Source organism: Branchiostoma belcheri, unplaced genomic scaffold (assembly GCF_001625305.1).
Source record: "Branchiostoma belcheri isolate BF01 breed outbred unplaced genomic scaffold, Haploidv18h27 scaffold6, whole genome shotgun sequence".
In the NCBI taxonomy this organism is placed as follows: Eukaryota; Metazoa; Chordata; class Leptocardii; order Amphioxiformes; family Branchiostomatidae; genus Branchiostoma; species Branchiostoma belcheri.
Genome location: NW_017804242.1, coordinates 3,985,150 through 3,999,226, shown reverse-complemented (window position 1 = coordinate 3,999,226; position 14,077 = coordinate 3,985,150). Strand labels below are relative to the sequence as shown.

General features: G+C 39.0%; 1 protein-coding gene across 5 annotated transcripts in view; it reads right to left on the bottom strand.

The window, feature by feature from the left end:
* LOC109482585 (discoidin domain-containing receptor 2-like) overlaps positions 1-5,636 on the bottom strand; it is a 114,941-nt gene extending 109,305 nt beyond the window's left edge. For all 5 annotated transcript variants that reach the window (XM_019785354.1, XM_019785362.1, XM_019785363.1 and 2 more), the window contains exon 1: positions 5,569-5,636. The gene's annotated coding sequence lies outside the window, so the exon portion shown is untranslated. The remainder of the gene's footprint in view (positions 1-5,568) is intronic.
* Between the last annotated feature and the right edge of the window lie 8,441 nt (positions 5,637-14,077).

The window sequence follows — 14,077 nt, the reverse complement described above, 5'->3', positions numbered from 1 at the left end:
CATCCAAAAACAGCAAATTCAGAATCAGCTTTTCCAGCTTATCTCATCTCATGACTTGTAATGACAACAGCATCGAAACACAATTCCAGCCAACATCAGCATTTAGTAGGACCAGAACCAAGAAGCTAAAAAAATCAAAGTTTCACATGAGTTTTCAAAAGACTGATCCTGACTGTCCATCACAATTAGAAGTTCAACCAATGATAGCATGGCAATTAGTGGTTCAACCAATGAGAAAGTGGCTGCATGTCCATCAAACACTTATGGAACGAAATTATTTTCACCAGCACAATAACAAAGATATCTACTTCATTGGGCACAAAATGCTCTTTGTCTAAATTAGACTTCAGTTTCAAGTGAAACCAAAGGCCACTTCCTAACAACAACATCAGCTGTACAGAACGCCCTTCTTTAGATATAGACAGTACGCAACCACAGGAAACCACACACTGACCACGTAATCCTCCAAAAATATACCACCAAATCAGACTGTGAGCCTTTACATGAGATCTGGTCCTTTCAAGTCTTATTCTGTACATGAAAACAAGTGCTCTATGGTTTGGGTGTACCATAGGATAGGCATCTATCCAAGCAAAGGAGCCAAAAATTTTGAGATCAAGGTCTTTGCTAAAATATATATATATAATATCACATTCTAAATTTTGTGTTGAAAAATTTGAATCAAAGTTTTAGTGTACAACATGACAAGGGGCATTCTTCCTAAAATTTGCCAAAAAAGGGTTTTGAATGAAAGTCACTTCCCAAATATAGTGCCTGGAACAAAAGACTAACTGAAAACAGTTCCGAAAAACATTAGATGATGTCATGGTTCAGATTCACGCGACCAAAAGGTTGTGACACACACTTAAATTGTATAAACATGACATCACCATTCTGACTTTTCACTATTTACACTTCCCAACATCCCAGTAGAGAGATAAAGTCAGACCATCTAGGCAAACATGGCCTAAACCTGGTCTTCAGGTTTCAATTGCTCTGAATGATGTTGTTTTTCCACAGTTAAGCATTACGTTTTCCAAATCTTTTTGATAAAAACAAATTGAATTGTTGTGGCCGTGACTAGTCTTACAACATACTTGTATGGACAATTCTTTATCTCTTTACAAAAACGAAAGCTTTACCTGTTGCCCCCTATATATATATCAATAAGCTTTACACTTCAACCATTCTGAAGGAATTGTGAACAATTAGCCTCTATAAAACTAAGGTGGTATCACTAAAGGTCCCAGAAAAGTATCTCTGTCTCCTTTCAGCTACCACCAGTACAAAGATTGCAAACGAAAGCCTCTACTGTGAAGGTAGAGCAAATAAACTACAGTTGTGTGGTCTGACTTTTTGACATCCTGGCGGCTCTTACAGAACTTTATCCAGGAGCTTGTCTCCAACAAGGCTATCTTTGTGACTCCCTCCAGACAAACTTCTTAACTAGATTTGATGGTTTTCTTTGAAGTGCTCTGAAGGACAGTATTTGAAGGAGTGGGAAGGAGACAGCAGGACAAAGAGGTGCTCACCGACACTGAAAGTGGCACATCATCTTGTTACCCACCTCCACTTACCAAAGAGCCTAGAAGTCTGCAAACTTGAAAGTCAAGAAAAACAACTTCACAGTCTTTACCTTTAAAAAGAAGCACATCAAGCAAATACCTGCAAAAGCTTTCAAGCACGTTCAAAATAAGTACATGTATGTCCAACCTTTCCAATGCTGGTCGCTAATACACGCTAGATGCTTTCGCTGCAGAAAATGGCCTGAAAATGCTGCTTGAAAGAAAGGGCGTCCAAACAATATAGTTGACAGGTAATGCCAGTTGTTGGGAATTGGCTCCGTTGTTTTTCAACACCGAGCATTAACTGGGCCTCATAACAGGCATGAGAAAATAAAAGTTTTTCAATGCATTTCAAGCATGGCAGGAAGAAACAATTGATTGTACACAAGACTTATAATGTCCTAACTAATCTTTCAAACGTAACAGACACGATCAATACAAAATGTTTAGATGACGCCATTCTCTGACGAATTCAGTTACACCACAGAATATTTTGAATAACACTATAGCCAAGACATACAAGGATTGCTAGGACTCTAAACAAAGTTTCTAAGACAAACATACAATCTTTCTACACATCTCTTCAAGATCTAATCCTTACTAAAACAGCTAAACTATGATAGCAAAGTTACCTTTCTTTTGTGGAAACCTTAGTCCTCTTTTCCTGTTTGTTCAAACAATGGTAAGGGAGATAGTACCGATAACAAAGGGAATGTAGAAACGGTTCCTCAGGATTTTCAACACTCTCCACTTAGGAGACGATTATCAAGTGGGCCAAACAGCCGTGTGCTCCTTGGTTTGTTTACCTGTAGTGGGGCGTATCCAGTCAGGAGGTCTCAGGTTTAAAGGGAAAGTCTGTCTGTCACCATGAGATACTTTTACAACACATTAGCATATCTAGTAACCGCTGGGGTATTTTTGTAGCCCCTAGGAGTTGATGACGCTCAATGTCACGTCAGCAGAATGTACTGTACCTGCACGAAACCCAGACTTTTCATGATCTTCGTTAGATTTCGTCATTGTTGCATCAGAATTTTGCCCCTTGTCTTTTCTGACACAATATATGGAAATTATACATGGGATGTCATCCTTAAATACTAGAATATAACCTTAAAATGATACGTGCTGCCAAAGTGCTAAGTACAATACATTACATGTTTTACGCAGGCCCAGTGCATTTTGCTAAAAAAGGTGCTTCTCTGAGTTACGGTAAGGAGAAACTTTCACAGAATTCCTGAAAACCTTTTCCCTCCTACCAAGAAAAATACCACAAAATTCAATGCATTTACAGAACATTTATATGATACTGCTATGTCATACTTAAAATAAATGCCTTTTATGAATAACTTAGAAAGAAAGAAGTACACATTGTACTGCAAAGGAAATCCAACAGGTAGTTGTAATTAGAGCCATCTGTCCTCTGAAGGCTAAAAAGTAACCTAATAATATTACACATAAATCAGGAGTCTGTGTCTAAAAAGAATGCACACTAAATAGCTAGAAATGTAAATTGTGAATGCTTTGGTGTTGCCAGGAGAGGATCAATTGGTGACAATGGGGGTAAAAAGTTGTCACTAATACAAGGTGAGGCCTGACTTAATACAGAGATAAACACAGTTCAAGGGAATTCTTGTGTGGTCTTTTCAACCCTCTCTTCTAATGCCATTTGTAAATGGATTATTCACTCTCATAGGTTAATCTTATTTATGACAGCTAATTAAGTTTAGTCTCTCCACAATGATCTAACTGTTGGGTTTCCGTGCTAGTTTAGAAAAGAATTAGATGCGCTTACTAGCTTAAAATCTGTATCTGTGTAGCCAGTTAGTATGACCGCCCTTCTGCGTAACAAACCAGCTAAAATGACATGATTTCATCGTAACTACGTGTACAAATGAAGGATGTCTTCATTTTGGTAGTTTTCATACTAAATAGCAATGTTATCGCTAGGTGAAGTCTGCAACATGGGTTTAGTAATAAAACAAAAGTCAGCTAGCAATAGCTTACATATCTCGGGAGTTTCTTCTGTTGATCTAGGTTAGCCTCCCAAACTTTAAAATATACATTCTTGCAATTCATCATACATGTTAACCTTCCCCCTACTGTGTGCCCTTGTATGTACCATACAGTTTGTATTGAGTATAAGAGAATTAAGGAGGTAGAGGGTTAAATGACTATAGAACTACTCTTCTGAATGAAGACCTTTCTCCTGAGCTTCACTCTGCAGGGCTCGAAATTAACAGTGTCCCGATGGCCACTGACCACTAAACTTTAGGCCAGGACAACTAAAAAGACACTTTGGGACATTTTGGGGACTATAGAAAAATAATCAACAATCAGAATGTCAGCCCTTTTTTTGTTTATGGCACACATCCCGGCTTTTGGCTCCAGAAAAGTCAGAACATGATAAGCAAAATATATAAGGTTGACTTCACAGATGAAGTGATACATACTTCCATACAAACAGGTTGGGACAGTTCATCCTCACTTCTGGACAATTGAATTTTATTTTCAGAACAATACTGGGACAATGGGAAGAAAAGTTATTTTTGAGGCCTGCTCTGTATCTTCTATATTTGATTGACAGAATTGTGACATTGACGTGGGGAAAAAATGGACCCCAAGGGCGACAAGGTCACAATACCCTGGGTCAAGGGTCAAGATAGGTCATCTGTCTGAACCTCCCTCTTCTTTTCAGGAGGCCAGAAATTGAAACAGCGGAGACAAGTGGAGAATCATAACAAAGAGCAGCGTACTCTGTCACTGTCAGGGGGGTGTGGACCAGGAATTCATTACTACTGGATGTTTTGTACAGAAAAGAAGTGTGCAAAACAAGCGTGGTGTACGCATTATTCTCTGACATTTTCGGTATCTTCATCCTTAGCTTTTGTGCAAGGAATACAAATAACATTTGCATAATATGCTGATTGTGTGCAAACTAAGACAATAACCTATGCATGAGTATGCATACAATCATGTATTTTATGGCCATTTTATACATCGTTGTATAGATATGATGAATTATACATCCTAAAAGTGCACTTTCCTACATTACATGTAGGTTCAAAGACTTCTTATACTAAAAATTCCCTAGGTACTAGATGGTGCAACATCCTTAGGTACTAAATCTATCAAAATGGTTTACAATCTTTGTGAAGCATTAAATACCATACACTCATTCATGGTTTCTATTTCCCAAATCTTTTTCCTAACAAGAAAAACTGCTGCCTTGCCAAGTTTTCTTACAGAATCAAGGGTAGATAATTCCATTTCTAACTGCTCTGTCTTTGTTCAAACCAGACCATTACACACTGACAAAAAACTGCCATCTCCGGACTATGTCTTCTTCCCTCACCCCATAATTTAGATCATGACTATTGGGCCCAATACAGTCTACCTTCAATGGTGAGTTCGGCTGCATTTGCTCATGGGACAATAAGCATTCGGGTCCGTAATAGTTTTCCTCTCAAAAGGTTCAGTCACTGGATAATCTGACCCTGGGTTTCCCAGGTTTCTAGCGAGTAAAGGGGCAAGAATTTTCAATTGACCACTTCATAGAAGTGTGCGCAGCAGTGACAGCATTGTCAGAAGCACCAGGGTGACTGGGAACAATATGTGAAAGGCAGACCAAAATAAGGCATTGTCGAAATCTCTCTAACATCATGAATAAGGTTCGGATACCAAAGTGAAGTTCTTTTATCTTCAACGTTCATGTCTTCTCTTCCATAGTTTCCTTTCACAATTGCTTCCAAAGAGAACTAGAGCTTCAAACTAGGAGCTTCAAAGCTATAGTACTTTTTCTCTTAGTTGAAACTGATGTACCAGTATTTGAAAAGGGAACAAAGGCTTATAAAGCATGTCCCAGCTGCCAGCAGCCTCAGGAGCCAGTCATTCAAAACAGCTGCAATTTTGAAATGAACTGCAAGAGGGCTCTTCTGCACTGCAGTCTACTGTACAGCCTACATTTGCAGTAAAACTGGTACACCTTGTGGATAGCGAAACTTACTTCAATATACTTGTCCTGCTTATCAAGCAAACATCTCTGGCAGCAAAAAGGTGTTCAATCCATTTCTCTGCAATGAAAAAGATCAAAATCAATTCATATGATCATATGAATATTTAATCAAGTTCACAAAGTTTCCCACACATGAAGGTGATATATTCATCACAATTGGCTTGATAATGTCAAAACCTGTTATACTTGACATGAACATTTTTTTCTGATGTTTGAAAACTTACATGGAGACTGTCTCGGGGGAGTGAACAGTAAAAGTAACAGCCCAGCCCCACTTCTCATCAGCATATTTGGGACCACTGGTTGGGAGCAACTCAGTGGAAAATACATGGCTGATAACAGGAGGGGGTGGAAACAGATTGAAATCCAGCAGACTATCAAGAATAGGTCCTCCAGATGTGACAATGGGTCTTTATCTATTATCCCCTGGCCACATACACTGTGGCTGATTATATGGATGACATCCATGCAAGCTTCAATTTTCGTCCGTTCCGTCCCCCCCCCCAAAAAAAAAGAAGTTGTGATACGCTCCGATATGGCAATAACCATTCAGCAATTTGATACGGCATTGACTGTTTCAAATGACAACGACCATTTATGAAATGGAAACACGCCTAGCCTCTATAGCAAGTGGAAAAGGATTTCATATAGCGAACCATCATGTGACTTCGTAAACTTTACTTTCTCAGCCATAAGTTAACAATACCCTGTTCTCTAGTGAATGACATGCGTGAAATACACTAAATGCATCTGGCCCCAAAATTACACCTTTTCACCATCTAACTCCAGTCTGTAATTGAGCCAGCAGACATTGAGGTATGATGTGAAAACCTCATTCATTGTACCAGTCATAGCTAATTACTATAAATCTCCAGAAAATGTGTCAATCAAAAGTCGATATGGAACAGAGTAAAAAGTGAACCTTGCAAGGATTTGTAAAGCATATTTCCAGACCTGTATTTTCATAAAATTTACCAGGATTTTTATAAAATATAAATTTTTCAAGTTTGCTGATCAGTCATTTCTTCTGCCTTCCTCACCACTTGAAAAAATGAAGGTAACTTTTTTTGGCCAACCTGTTTTACTAAGGCTCACTTTAGACTAGAAACACTTAAACTAGTTAAAGGGTTTCGGGGTGGAAAAACGTTTCCGATGGGCAAACCGTTTCCAGTCTAAAGGGGAAAAAAGGGGTATTTTATGGGTCTAAAGAGAAACCGTTTTTGATGGCAAAGGGTTTCGAGGGGTTTCGGAGAGGTAAACCGTTTCTAGTCTAAAGTGAGCCTTCCACTCAGGCTCGCATCAGTTTTAAACTTGTGGTGCCCAGAAGATGTCATCCAATCCACATAATCAAACCAGTACGGTCTAACTAGGCATGGACAATAGATGGGACGACCTGCCAGGCTCTATTGTCTGCAGGAGGAGGGGCAAGATGGACAGAAGTGAACAGCCAGACCAGTAAAATAAGGCAAGGTGAGAACTTCATTGAAAACCAAGCTTTTTTCAACAAAAGGACTCTGTACTGGTAGCCATGGGAACAGTTTGGGACACGAAATCATTGCACGCAGATCGGGCTGCAACATAAGAAGAAGACCTCATTGGGACACACCTACCTATAGAACTGGTGGTTTTTATAGACCATTATATGTTTAAAGAAGGACTGGTTCATTGATTTGATCACACACTTAGAAATACAAGCCTGGGTACCATGACTTTCATGACTTTTTCGAGCGTTGCGGAGCGAAAATCCAGATGGTACCCAGGCTATAAAAATACAACATGATAGCCTAAAGACTGAAATTGCAGTGTACTATACAGTGCAAATTATATTTGCAAGATGAAACAATAATGTTTTAAACCTAAATGTACAACTAAGAAATGGTTAGTTTCAGAGGAGTATAGGGGAAAGGAAAAACATTGCTTTTTCTTCTTATTCTTAGCTTTGAAATCTGTTGGCAAACAACAAAGAAGACAAGAGAGCCAAAGAATGAAATGTGTCAATCACAAGAAATAGTTACAAACTTGAAAACTCAGAGCCTGAAAGAAGAACAGCCAACGTAACTGAACCAGAATGACCTGTGCTCGTGTGGTGTGAATAGGAGAGGTGGAGGGGCCTGCCAGTCAACAACTCCCAGTAAACAATACACCATCTACCAAACAGACAGGTCTGTTATTATCATAGTAATCATTTCAGCCACACCAAACGCTGTCCTCGGCCACAACACCAGACCTAGAGTGCTACCATCATCTTTCGAGATGGAAGGATGCCTACTACGTATTTCAGCAGTGTCCGACTCAAAGTTTCCAAGAGAATCTGAGAGAACTCGTTAAAAAAACTTGTACGGACAATACACTAGCATAAAAGTTAACAAAAGTAGATTATTCTTGTTGTGAAGTGATTACTCCGATCTTGAGGTCAGAGTCTGACAGAAGAATACGAGGACCTCCCAGTCTGTTTCCATGGTAACCAAACTCCCGTCAATGGAGATCGTCAAACCGCGCCATCTGCGTCCGGAGGAAGATCGATGGCCGCAATGAGTTAAACAACCGATAGCATCACTTAAACTGCCAACAAAATGGATTTCACCTCCCCGAGGATGACATTAGCACAATTCTACTTCTGGCTGAAGGGACGACCCCGGCCCCGCTGCGACGAACGGGAGACGAAAATTATCGTAATTAGGAAAAACATCCGGGACTGCCCCTTTGTGAGTTAATTCAATTAGACCATTGTGGACGGCATCAAGTCAGACAGCGGCTTAATGCAGTTGGCTACGGCTGCCGCTCGAAATTAAATTCAGCAGTCGGTGTGGACAATGGTGGGAGAAAGGAGCGGGCGTCTCCATTGTAAGGGGACGTTTTTACGCAGCGGACCGTGGAAGGTTTTGACCCGGCTGGTGTGACGCTCGCCACAAAGGCTGCTGTAGGTCACAATGGTGTGAGGCACTGGTTAGCATCTTCATTGTTTGGGGATGAAGACTTTTAGAACTTTTGTCTGGAAAATAGGTCTGACTACAGCTGTCGGAGATGGATACCCCTGAGTTAGGGTCAGTCAGTCAAGTCAGGCCTAGAAAAAAATATGCTGACAGTACTTGATTTCTGTCCCGAAAAAAAGACAGGTCTGTAGGTAGGGTTTCTCTTTGTGGTAATTATATTTTTCTAAACTGATCCAACGAATACAGTTAACAAATTGAAGCTGTAACGCATCAGGACTGTTTCCAGGACATGTGTCCCCTCATTCGCTTGAGGCAGTGACGGGAAAAACATTTCGCCCAATTTACTCAATAGAAATTTGCTTTGCAAATGTATGAAATGACGAGAGGGTTTGAAATTCAAATGTCAGGTCAAAACTTTAATGGTCCAACCAAAAAAGGCTACGGTTAGCAGGTTTTTTGCTGGGGTTGGTTGAGAAACCTGAAACACAACATTTTTTTTCCTGGGCCTTTTGAGGGTCAACAATTCATGTCAGAAACACCAGGACTTTGCCAAATGAGTCGTGAAGACATCTATTGAAATCCATCCCACATTTACAAGCAAATAGAAAAGGACAGTTATTGATAAAGGTGGAATACAGGTACTTAATGTGAATACTGACATCAACACTTCCAAGCTCCATATGGTTCCTGTAGCAGAACTGATACTATTCTATCCAAACCACAAAACTCTCAAACAATATTTGGAAAGCATTACCAACAAAACGTCAAAGTTTGTAGATTAATCAAGTTAAGTTAAAAGACCACAATTCCATGACAGTCTGTAACTCACACCTCAATTATGTCATTTATGAGTCAATACATGAATTAAAAAATTTCCATTCCCAATAGTACACTTGTAACTATGTGTACGTAAATGCTGCTATCCTCAAAATGTTTACTCTGTATGCATATACGATACAGGACTATATAAAAGTAATGACAGTACATTATTCTATACACTCTCTCTTGTATACACAATGATTGAACAAAATCTAATAAACATCCATAATTTGTCAAATTTTATGACAAAGCAACAACCAAGCCAAATATGTGACCCCTTCATTAGAGAAGTCTGAAAAGTTGAACATTTCTCTAACCTAGCTTGAAAGTTCATCTGTGTTTAACTTAGAAGTCATTCTGAAACAGGTCTGAGCTGTGATTTCCAACACAAAATTTTGGACTAACCTAAATCTTTGACTGTTCAACTCCAGTCTTTCCTGATTTCCTTCAAAAAGACTGGAGAACTTTTTAATTGGAAATTCGAAATTCAAACCTGTTTCAGAATTTTTCTTACCTGTTTGTTGTAAGGAATTCGAAGGTAACAAAAACAACCCAGTAACATCACGACTGCTCGAATATACACCAAAAACTCCCGGAGCCCGTCATAACGTACTCAGCGACCCTTTTAACAATGAAACCCTACAATTTTCCCCCACCCAGCTGCCTGATGATCCACATGCTGGGAGCAGCACTTGTATCTTTGACCTCCCAAAACACACAGGAGCTGCAGTTGAACTCTACAACCACCTGGCAGGCAGTTAACAGGCCACAGCAAGGAAATTTCATGGATGACATCAACGTACGCAGTAATTTTCATCTGATTTTGGAAAAAAGCTAGAAATTTTGTTGCCCTCTGAGTCTGACAGAGGTCAACATGCTGAAAATGGGCAAAGATGTCTGTTGCCATGCCGGAACGTGGATGGTTGATAAATATGAAGAGAGAAGACAAGACAAGACTCTGATTTAATGTGTTGTCTTTTAAATTGATGCAGTGATGTAATAATTCCTTTTATATGTGATTGTATTTGCGTATATGTGATGTTCCCACTGAATCAAAACCATTTGTACAATGGTTGAAATTTTTATTTTTCGAAGTTGTTTCAGTGAGAAGTTTGGATGTTGTAATAGTTGGCAGTAAACCTATTTAAAGTACAATATAGGTATCATTTCTTGTTCAAAATTTGAAAACATAAGAATCTTGTTTTTAGTGCCCGCTTTGTTTTTTTTCCCTATCGCATTAGATTTAGAGTCTGCAGAGGATGTCATCCATAAAATTGACTTGCTGTGGCCTAATGCTGGGTTTCAGCCATATGGGGTGGGGATCAGGGCCTGTAGTGTGGGTGATACTGATAATGCTCTTTGCACGAAAATCCCCCGGTCACAACAATACAAGAAAGAACCACACAATGTAAAGCAATAAAGGATTAACTCAGTGGCATTCACTGTAGTATCAGTAATCTGGAATTTGAATTGAGAAGATAAAATGAAAACTGGGTGAAATATAACACTGTATTATGTTATCAGACATTGGCACACAAATGCAATACCCTAATGAAAAGATCAGATTTGCCTCATAATCTCTTTCTTAGCCAGGAATTAGACTTTATCAGAGCTTTGCCTTTAATAAGGGATATATACATGTAGTTCTATTGGTAACTAGGAGGCCCAAACTCACATCACTTGTCTTTTTCCCGAGTGTAAGAGCTACATGTACCTACAAAATGTACCATCCAAAATTCATTGTCCCTAGTACGACTAGCATGAGGTCATGAGATACTAAAACCGAAATTACCACTGCAGTGCAGTACCATAACAAGCTGCCAGGGGCCCCAAATCTAATAATTTCGAGGTGTCATCAAGACCGATCCTCCTACAATATGAATATCAAGACAATACTGTAGACTGTAGACGCAGAACACAGTGGATGATGATATATAAGTACTGCCCCTAAAAAGAACTACAGCAAATGCATTTTACCTTGTGGTGGTTTTATTTTGCAATAGGAGGGAAAAGGAGGTTTTTGACAGTGTTCGAAGTTTACAGTTGAAAAAATGCTATAGTAGAACTAGAACTACACGTATAAAACACACATTCGCAATGGTATAACTTCACAGCAAGAATTCAAAGTCACAGCAAAAAACACATAAAATAATGCCACTGAAAGTTTCTGCATTTACAGAATTGCTGTCCCTTAAACATGCATTCCCTCTTTGCTATCTCAAAAGGATCCTTAGAAAAAGTAAGACTTCACGCAGATAACTAGCTTTGTCCTGCAGTAGACAATCACCTGTCACAGACCTTTGTCATTCAGATGACGCCATCCATTTTCTAACATAGCTGAAATACTTCTGACAAAGGTGACCCAAAGCATGTCTTCCTCACTACATTAGCATAATTCTTTCAGCCTTGGAATGTGTATGGACCATGGACAATTGATATAGGGGTTGCCCTGCCTTACATTCACTCAGTCTATAGAATTTAGAGTAGGTACTTAGTACAGCACAGACAAGTATATTCGAAATGGAGTATTCACTCACAGAAAGTAAATGTGTATACAATTCATGTGTAATTTAATTTGAAAACTAGCAAGGTAACATTTGCGAGGCAAATGCATCATGTTTACCTTCTGTACGTGGCCCAGCTTATTAACAAACTACTGCTTTGTTTATTCTTGCTAAAAAACACACGCATATAAATGGTGACCGACCATGCAGCCCCTCTTGAACTCAGTTCTGCATGGCACTTGCAACATGATGTAACCCAATACCAGTTACCATGGTAATGGACGTCTGGTCCTGGTCATTGACCTTATATGTTTGGAGAAGAAGAAGAGGAAGAAGAAACAGAGCAAAAGCAATATGTTTTCCTTCTGCGAAGGTAAACATAATCTTCTGCGAAGGTAAACATAATTACAGAATGTCATGATGCGAAAACCAATATATACACTCAATGAAGGTATTTCTTTAAAAACAAAACTATCCCTTATCTGTAACATTAATTGCAGGTTGATCTGATATGCTTATTGGCCTAAATCAGCATCTAGAATTAGAATAAGGATGAAATCTCCAAACTCCTGGTCTGTACAAAATGATCTGTAAGTTGTCTACAGACTTGTAGGTAGTTACAATGTAAAGCTGGCTGGATTAGGATGGTGACAGACGGGTTGGGATGTCTACATGCTTGAGAAGTCATGCTGCACCACATGCACATGCCTGCCTGTCTTATCAGATGGACTCTACTTACTGTACCCTTCAAAATGTCATCCCATGGATTCAAGAGATATGCCTCCATATCACTTACAGTGTGTACATAGACAAGAGAATGCCAAAGTTTGTATTTTGAACAAATAGTTGCCAGTCAAATCTGTAGGAGCAATACAAGCAACAAGAAGAAATAGGAGATTTCAAGACTTCCCGAGAATTTTTGTTGGGTGTTCCTGAATTGTGAAAATCCCAAAACACTTCTGAAGTCTAAAATTGAGTCATAAAATGATGAAACATATTGGAACTCTCTCTCTCTCTCTCTATTAGTATATACATGTACATATATATAATATAAATATTGTATGATCATGGAAAAATACTGGATTGAAATACCACTTAGAATGGATTAGTATAAATGATGTAGTAGTAGTAGTAGTAGAAGTACATGTAGTAGTAGACTGGATTATTACCTTCGCCAAGAAGGTTATGTTTTCAGAGGCGTTCGTGTGTCTGTGTGTGTGTGTGTGTGTGTGTGTGAGCACGATAACTCAAGAACGCCTTGATGGATTGTCTTGATATTTGGCAGGTGGGTAGGTCTTGATGAGACGTGAAACTGATTAGATTTTGGGCCCCCTAGCGGCTTGTCATGGTACTGCAGCTGAACTTCCGGTTTTGTTATCTCGTGATCTAGACATGCTAGGGTGACGAAATTTGGTTGGAAGGTAGCTCTTGTGCTGGGAAACAAGTGACATGAGTTTGGGCCCCCTAGCAGCTTGCTCTGGAACTGCAGGGGCATTAGCATTGAAAAATGTTTAAAGGCAGATAATTCAAGAACCGATTGATGGATCGTCGTGATTTTTGGCATGTAGGTAGCTAAAGTGATGCTTGACATAATGATATTACAATTATGCAAATATTAATGTAATTTGCATAATTAATGAGGAAATTCTATAAATCAGGTGCATTCCATGATAGGACTATTCAAGCTTGAGACATATATAATTCAGAACGGCAGAAATACAGGCAGATATCGATTATGCAAATGAGGACTTAATTTGCATAATTAATGAGAAAATGTTATAACTACATATTGGTAATGTCTGGAATTTCATACTTGGGATATTTGAAAGTTATGTGAAGGTGAACATAATTAAACGTAACTTATTCAAATAAGGACCTCATTTGCATAATTTATGAGGACATGCTATAATGGCATGCATTGATAAGATAAGACTGTCTTCTGGTGTAGAATATGATCAACAGATATAATTGATGCAATATAGGATCCTATTTGCACAATCAGGGGGATTAATCTATAATTTCTTAAAGGCTAACATCATTTGGCGAAGGTACGAGATCGTGGAACTCTAGTTGAATCTTAAAGTTTACGTTTTCTTTGTACCTCCAGTATATGTTTCATAATTAAAATCATCATGATTACACAGTAAAAATTCCTGGTGACCTCATACCAGGATCCTACCACCCAGGGCATATTCATGTCATGGGTCACAACCCTGTCACTCAACTGAAATCCAATCTCTGCCC